The sequence below is a fragment of the Muntiacus reevesi genome, chromosome 7, assembly GCF_963930625.1.
Source record: "Muntiacus reevesi chromosome 7, mMunRee1.1, whole genome shotgun sequence".
Taxonomy (NCBI): Eukaryota; Metazoa; Chordata; class Mammalia; order Artiodactyla; family Cervidae; genus Muntiacus; species Muntiacus reevesi.
Genome location: NC_089255.1, coordinates 2,623,718 through 2,632,500, shown reverse-complemented (window position 1 = coordinate 2,632,500; position 8,783 = coordinate 2,623,718). Strand labels below are relative to the sequence as shown.

Genomic DNA, 8,783 nt, shown 5'->3' with positions numbered 1-8,783 from the left:
CACAGAAGGCCTTTTCATTTGCTGTCCTCACCACACACAGACATCTTTCCTTTGGCCAGCATATTACACAAACAAGAAAGTTAGTTGATTTCCTACTCAATACATGACACAACCTTGCCAAGGTCAGGGTGCCCTTGCCAGAGCTGGCTACAGGAGGAACACACATTGGCTTGAACTATCATAGGATTTTTCCTGGGCACATTGGAGCAGCTATAGACAATGAGATGATCAGTCTCTTTGGTTCATTCATTAATCAGTATATCAATTAAAGCCCTTAGGACCTACTACAGTCAGCCACTGGAAATATACATGTTATTAATAAGACCATGTAACTGCCCACAAGGATCCCACAATCACTTGCAGGAGGCAGATAAATCAACAGAAGATTATAACACATCTGAAACTGGTGAAATTATAGAAGGGAGTTGAAACTGATGAAATTATAACCATCTATTCTGTGGGAGCCGCAGAGGACTCCTCAGAGGAGAGAATGTTTGAGCTGAGACTTGGAGGCAAAGAATGAGAAGATATTCAAGCAAAAGAGCATATGAAAAGTAAAAAAGACAGGTGAAAAAGATAGAGGGTCAGATATTTCAGTATGACAGGAACATAGCTCTAGGGTTGCAATAACAGGAGATGAAAATAGAGAGGCAGGTAGGAGAATTTTAGGGTAAGGGAGGGAGAGAGCTTTAAAAGATTTGAAACACGAGAGCCTGTTGATATGCTGAGTAGAAGGAGCTAACAGAAATGGTAAAGATAGAGCAAGGGAGACCACTGCTGAATCAAGATTCTAGGGAAATTAGGAGATGTTTTCTGGACATAAGATGAGTAGAAAGGCTTGTCTGAGGTTGAAAATGGATCTCTTTCTCCTTTTAGAAAGGAAAAAGAGAAAATAGGTGCACACGAAAGTAGGTTTGAAGGAGAAGTATGGAAAGTCAAGAATTTAGGCATCTGAGCCCTAAGAGCTAGAGAAAATATAAGGTTCCTGCAGTCTGGGTGGTCAGCAATGTACATGCTTATTCATTGAACCATCCTTTCCTTCAGAAATATTTCGTGAGTACAGAAATACAACAATGAACTAGACACTGATTCTCCTTCCAAAGAATATACAATCCAGTTCAGATTTTAAAGGCACAAACCTTGGTAGGAAGAAAATTCTTAGTATATGTTCAAAGAATGAATAATGAATAAAATAATAAGTTCAACAAGAAAGGTAGAAATGAAGTATAATTAGAACAGAAGGAGAAAGGACTATTTTCTAAGCTTGTGTGGGTCCTGAAGAATGGGTGGATCTGAATATACAGAGCCTGGGAGGGAGTGGGAAAGGTCAATCTATGCAAAAAGAACACATGAGCAAAATTCTGGAGGTGAGAAATGGTAGGCGCTAAGGCAGGGAATAGCACATCTTTCCCAAGTGATGTGCAGCAAAGTAATATTTGGAAACAACAACACAAGTCTTTCTTTCTTCGTGTTTCTTTTGGCCTCCTACACCAAAATTAGTGGTATTTATTGTCTTTGGGTAGGAGACAAAACACTTCAAGAGAAGCCAGCATTAAAGTAGAAATACGTGGTAAGGAACAGAAAGACAGTCCCAGAGGGAGCCCCAGAGGGAGCCCCGGAGGGAGGGAAAGAGCATCCTAAATATTCTTACAATCCAGATGCAGGTGGCAGCAGTTGTGAATGGATGATTAGACCTAGAAATTCCTCGCAGCTCGGACAGAGAGCACAGAGCGGTCTGCAGAGACCGGGAGTCCAAGGAGCAGAGAGAACACACACATTTTAGGTGTGGACGCTGCTGAAAAGGGATCCTGTGTTATTATTTTCAAAGGCTGGCATCCTATGCATGAATATGACACCTCCTTTTAGGTTCTAGGACAACATAAAACACTCGTGTTTCCTAGCCCTGACATCCATACTATCTTTGGGGAAAAGGTAAGGATTGCAAGAAACAAGAGATCTAAATTTGATTGAATTTTAATCCAACTAAGCCTAAGAAAATTCCAGAAGGGGCTGAATTTAATTGGATTGGAAAGAGTTTACTAACATCAGTGGAAATTCAGGTTGCTTATAGGGAAATAAAATTTCATTTTTTTACCCCAAGTTTATGACTGTAAAATTCAGATATAATTACAAGTAAATAAAGTTATGACTCTAAGCACAGGATCTTAGTTTCTAAAACACATTTCCTAATACAAGGCTTTTTTAAAGAAATGATTGATTCAAATATGAGCAGGAAGGCGCTAGATGAGTCTGCTCTGGGATTTGTTGCTTTCCCAGAAAGCAAGAAAGCTTTCCAGGATCAGTGAGATTGTGTCAGTGGATACTGGAACCAAACTGAAGGGCCACCCATAGTTTAAATATAAAAACTCAAGCATCAAAGAGAATAATGTTTTAAGTTGACTGAAAGATATTCTGTATGTAAAGAAAATCCACAAGTTTATAATGATATTGAAAAAAAAGAAACCAAGAAAAAAGTAATTTATCATCATTTCAGTTCAGTTCAGTCATTCAGTCGTGTCTGACTCTTTGCAACTCCATGAATCGCAGCACACCAGGCCTCCCTGCCCATCACCAACTCCCATGTCCATTGAGTCGGTGATGACATCCAACCATTTCATCCTCTGTCGTCCCCTTCTCCTCCTGCCCTCAATCTTTCCCAGCATCAGGGTCTTTTCAAGTGAATCAGCTCTCCGCATCAGGTGGCCAAAGTATTGGAGTTTCAGCTTCAACATCAGTCCCTCCAATGAACATATCATCATTTATGGCATTCATTAAATCAGTTCTTTACATTGAAAACTGGCAATTGAAGGAGAGAGGTAAGAATGAAAGAAAAGAGACAAGAATCTTTTCAATAAGTATTTATAGCAAATGATCTGAGTTAAACAGGAAACCTCTACTTGATGGACTAATGATAATTACTTATGTATAAGAAATGACAAAATTGAACATCAGCTATTTTTGAAATCTCTGATGTAATTATTGATTTGAGCAAGAATTATCAAAGGCTATTGAAATCATTAGATAAATTGGTGATTAGAAACAGAATGTTCTTATGGCAGCAAAGTAACACCATGTGGATTACTTTCTGGTCACAAGGAGAAAAGCCTAATTTTACCACGGAAGATTCAATGTTCATCACCTTAATCCTGCGACCAAGCTCTAAATCACTAATAGTATATAAAAAGACAATACTTTCTACTCCCATATGAAGTACCATGACAATGCAATCTTACTGGGATAGTTTAGGCTTAATCTAACCAAATCTTTAGAGTCTAACTTCTAGCTTACAGAAGATATAAAGGCTAGAGTAGCACTGCCCTCCCCACATATACATGTTGCCACAAATATAATCTAAAGTTTCCTAGTCATCCACTTTAAAAAGTAAAATGAACCAATAAGATTAATTGTAGTAGTTAATACATTTTAATCCAGCATACCTCAAATACCATTATTTCATATAAGCAATAATCAAAACAATGATAACCAAATAATTTAAAAAAATTGTTAATGAGATCATTTATACTCTTTATTTGTACTATGTCTTCTAAATTTGGTATGGATTTCACACTAGAGTTCAGACTAACTACATTTCAAGTGCTTATTAGGAGCTGGTGGTCACCATATGGGACACCACAGGATTAGAAGAAAAAGCTAAACAGCACTGTGAAATTCTGTTCTATGTGTCAACCTGGCTAGGCTATAGTAGCCAGATTCCAACTAAACACTGATCTAGACATCACTGTGGATGCATTTTATAGATGTGGTTAATGTCTACAATCACTTGACTTTAAGGAAAAGAAATTATCCATGGATAATGTGGATGGGCCTCATTTAATCAGTTGAAAGGCCTCAAAAGCAAAACTGAGGTTCCCTTGAGGGAGAAGCTCCTGCCTGAGAGTGTCTAACCTGCCAGCTTGCCCTTCAGGTTTCAGACTTACCAGCCTACATAATCCCATAAATCAACTCCTGTTTCATTCAATTCATACATTTCATATATAGATACATGGTTTTCACATACACACACATATATATATGATATTTACATATATAGTCAATTTTTATATATAGTTTATATCTATATATTATAAACCAGATCTAAAAGGTATATTGGAGACAACTGGATATTTTTGAACATGGACTTCTTGAATACTTAAGGAGCTATTGTCAGTTTTACAGGTGAGATAATATAAATTTATCTATGGAGGAAAACATCAATATTGTCTAGAGATGACTTTTGAAGTAATAAAGGATTAGATGTCATGATGATGATGGATTATATTTTATTTTCTAAATCTACATGAAGTCATAATGCTTAGTGAAGTGAAGAAAATAAATCCAGCCTTTATCCCCACTGACATAAACTACATTATCTTTGTCAGTTCAGTTCAGTTGCTCAGTCGTGTCCAACTCTTTGTGACCCCATGGACTGCAGCACGCCAGGCTTCCCTGTCCATCATCAACTCCCGGAGCTCACTCAAACTCATGTCCATCAAGTCGGTGATGGCATCCAACCAACTTGTTCTCTGTTGTCCCCTTCATTAGCTTTAGCATAACAAATAATAGTTAATAAAGTTTTAGCCTAGTATTTAGTAGAGTTTTACAGCATGATAAATTGGTCTTTAAAAATTAAATGAGAGGGAACCTAAGGGTGCTTTCACTAGCTGAGGGACCAGAAAGCATTCTCTTTCTAGAGCATGAAGAGCAATGACCAGAGTCATAGAAAGTGATGTGGATGATTCAAAATGTGAGTTTTTCCCACGTGGCCCCTATCTCCCCATGACACCCCAGGATACTATGCCTCAGAATGATGACTTTTTATAATCAGCTATAAAACCAATATTCTGCCTTTTCGTGTTGTTTTCTTAAGAGTACAGAGGTTACTGGTCAAGTAACAGCATGTTCTTACCAAAACTCTCCCATACAACTAAAATGACAAGATATTTTTCCTTCCTTTCTGTCATTAAATTGTAATGCAGTGTTGATAGTCTTTGCTGTTATGGTTACTGTTATTGCTATGGTGATAATCTATACATTCCAAAAGAAGAAAAAACCATATCAGCCCAGTGTATAGCATTATTTTATAACCGTCCTCTGTCAGAAGTAGAAGGTAAGTTTACTTTTCAACATAAAATCTAAATAAATACTTGTGTACCTGCTATGGTCTTAGTTGAGTGTAGGATAGAATACTTTTTAATTTGTGCGTAAAATAAACTACTCAATAGTTTGCAAGGCATTCTGCAAAGCTCTTTCACATATGTGAGCCTATCAGAACCTCACGGAGACCCAAGTTTGATCCCGGAGTTGGGAAGATCCCCTGGAAAAAGGATGGCAACTCATTCCAGTATTCTTGCCTGGAGAATTCCATGGACAGAGGAGCCTGGTGGGATAGAAAGTCCATGGGGTCGTGAAGAGTCGGACACGACTGAGTGACTAACACACACACACACACACACACACACACACATACCTCATAGGACTCTACAAAATTTGTAGGTTGGGTGTTACTAACTTCATTTTCAAAGTGGGAATGTGGTAGACACAATTGGGTGCCTATCTGACATCCATTCATTCCATCATCCCAACCTCATTGCTAACAAAATCCTCAATGTGTTCAAGGGAAAAATTGCCCTGCTTCAGTCTAGGTATTCATTTTTCCTAGTCCTGCTATAGGAGTATATGCTACAGTTCAGACTCGTGTCTCATAAAGTAGAAATTTGCTAGGGCTTCTGGGACATCTTTTTTGGTTGTATGTGTGTTGGTTTTTGTTTAAAGGAGCTAAACTACAGCTGAATCTCTCCTCCACGCTCCCTTCCTGTTTTGTATGTGATTGTGAGGACTGGAACTGCCACAGCCATTATGTGACCAGGAATGAAAAGAAAAAAAAAATACTGGTTCAAAAGCCTATTTTTGAATTTTATTATGTGAGACTATAAACCGTTATTTAAAAGACTTATGAAGAATAACTTTTCTATTACCTATAGCTAAATGCATTCCCAAGTGAAGCTGAAATAAGGTTTAAACGATATTCCCAAGATAACACAAACTATTAGGAACATGCTGTTGTTCGTCGTGAAGTCTTGTCTGATTCTTTGTGACCACCATGGACTGCAGCACGCCAGGCTTCCCTGTCCTTCACTATCTCCCAGAGTTTGCTCATTGAGTCAGCGATGCTATCTAACCATCTCATCCTCTGCTTCCCTCTTCTCCTTTTGCCTTCAATCTTTCACAGCATCAAGATCTTTTCCAAATTTGTGTTAAGTCACTAAATTTGCGGGAATTTGTTAAAGCAGCTGGAGGAAACAGCACAAAGGGCTTCTTGCTGTTATTATTAAACAGAGAGCTTGACCTCTATTAGACCACAGTCTATTCTGAGTTACATTAACTTGAGAAGAATAAAACTTCATTTTTTTTCCATTTATTTTTATTAGTTGGAGGCTAATTACTTTACAATATCGTAGTGGTTTTTGCCATACATTTTGATTTTTTAAATAAAATATTTTGCAATTCACTTTCCCTTAATTCAAGTTTACTTCTCCCACTGTTTTTTCTCAATCAGAGATATTTTAATGTTCTTCTAGGTGATTCTGTGGCTATAGAGTTCAATGAGATGATATCAAACTCTTTTGGGTTTGCTCCCTGGATATGACATTTCTTTTATTAGTTAACCATGGCATATTTAATAGTTATTTGTATATAATTTAAGGGACCTTGCTTAGAAACCAAAACATGTTTATTCACATTCATGGTTCATTCATTCATACATGTACTAAACCAATGTTTTATTAAGCATCCACCAAAAGTCATAAAGTCAAGCAAAAAGACTTAGGGGACCAAACACTAATAAAAGCGATGCCTGACCCCAGAGGCTTCTGTCATAAGAGAACCATGACCTCTTCATTTTCATGAAACTATATGTTTTCAAGATTGCTGAGAGTAACATGAATAACCTCAGATATGCAGATGACACCACCCTAAAGGCAGAAAGCAAAGAGGAACTAAAGCCTCTTGATGAAGGTGAAACAGGAGAGTGAGAAAGCTGACTTAAAACTCAACATTCAAAAAACTAAGATCATGGCATCCGGTCGCATCACCTCATGCAACTAGATAGGGGAAAACTGGCAAAAGCGAGAGACCTTTATTTTCTTGGGCTCCAAAGTTGCTGCAGATGGTGACTGTTGCCATGAAATTAAAAGACACTTGCTCCTTGGAAGAAAAGCTATGACCACCCTAGACGGCATATTAAAGAGCAGAGACCTCGCCCGGCGATGGGAGCGAGGCACCTGAGCAGGCGGGCGGCTGGAGCGCTGCGCACCCGCGGAGCGGCCTCAGCTGCGGCTCCTGGGCGGGCCAGCCCCTGCCGCCTCCTGCCCCAGCTCCGGAAACTGACATCTCCCAACAACAGACCTCGAGAGGACAGCGGGCTAAAATCCTTGTTTGTCCAGAAAGTTGACCCAAGGAAAGATGCTCACTCTAACCTCATAATCAAAAAGGAAACCAGCAGTCTGTCCAAATTACAGTTTCACAATGTGACACTGGAACGCCTAGAAGCATACAACAAAATTTGTCAAGAGGTGTTGCCAAAGATTCATGAAGATAAACATTACTCTTGTACTTTGGTGGGGACTTGGAACACGTGGTATGGTGAGCAGGATCAAGCTGTTCACCTTGGGGTTAGGGTTAGGGTTAGGGTTAGGGTTATGAAGGAGGCTATCCAGCCCTCATGGAGGTGATGAATAAACCCTAAGAAAATCAAGAATTTTTGTAATTCCGTACGGCAAGAAGCAACAGGCTTCTCTCAAGAATCAGCTGCTGGTGGAGTTCAATTTCTGGAATGAGCCCATCCCACAGCCCGGATGGAACATATATGAGCTCAGATCCTGCCAGCTCCAACCAGGAACCCTGTTTCAATGGGGCAGTTACTGGGCTCGTGCCGTTTGCTTCAGACAGGACGGTAACGAGGGGAGGGTTCATCTCCCACATTGGGCAGCTCTATATGGTGCACCATCTTTGGGCTTGCAAGGCTCTTCAGACCAGGGAAGATATACGGAATGCTGTATGGCATAAACATGGCTGGGAAGAACTAGTATATTATACAGTCCCGCTTATGCAGGAAATGGAATCCAGAATCATGATCCCACAGAAGACCTGCCCCTCCACGGAAGCAACAGAATGGAGATGTGCCTACAGAAGTTTATGTGACAAGTGCTTGTCATCAATCAATTTGAACTGTGTGAGAGAGAAACACTGAAGTGTAAACTATTGTAAATAGCTTGTAAGAGACCTCTTTTCTTTAAAATTTACATAATCACAAGACAGGAAACTATTATGGTTTGGCTGATTGTAACAGTGTGCTGTAGTCCTCTGAAACATCCCTAGGTTTATCGAATGTGCTGTATAATATTAACAACAATCCCTCTCTCCCCGCCCTCCCAGGAAAAGAGAGCTCAACTGAAAATTGGAGTCATCTCCAAGTAAGAATTTTAACCATGGGGGGAAAAAGTTAGCCATTTCTTTATAAAGAGCAAATCTGTTTTATAATTACAAATTTTTTAGACAAATTTCTTGTATCAGGAAGAAATATAAATTTCATCATGTTTCTGTAGCATTTTTTTCTGAATTTCAGTCTAGGAACAAATTATAAGTGTACTCAATACCTGGAAACGTTTTACATCACTCTCATTTTTAATGTCAGCATAGTAAACTGTGTCATTATGACGGGGAAGTGGTTGATCAGTAATTCAGTCTTCACTTTGTGTATTGTGATGTCTTTATACATGAGGAAA

At 39.0% G+C, this 8,783-nt stretch overlaps 1 pseudogene; it reads left to right on the top strand.

The window, feature by feature from the left end:
• The first annotated feature begins 7,265 nt into the window (after nucleotides 1-7,265).
• On the top strand, nucleotides 7,266-8,248 carry LOC136172106 (protein NipSnap homolog 2 pseudogene; annotated as a pseudogene).
• Nucleotides 8,249-8,783: the final 535 nt, after the last annotated feature.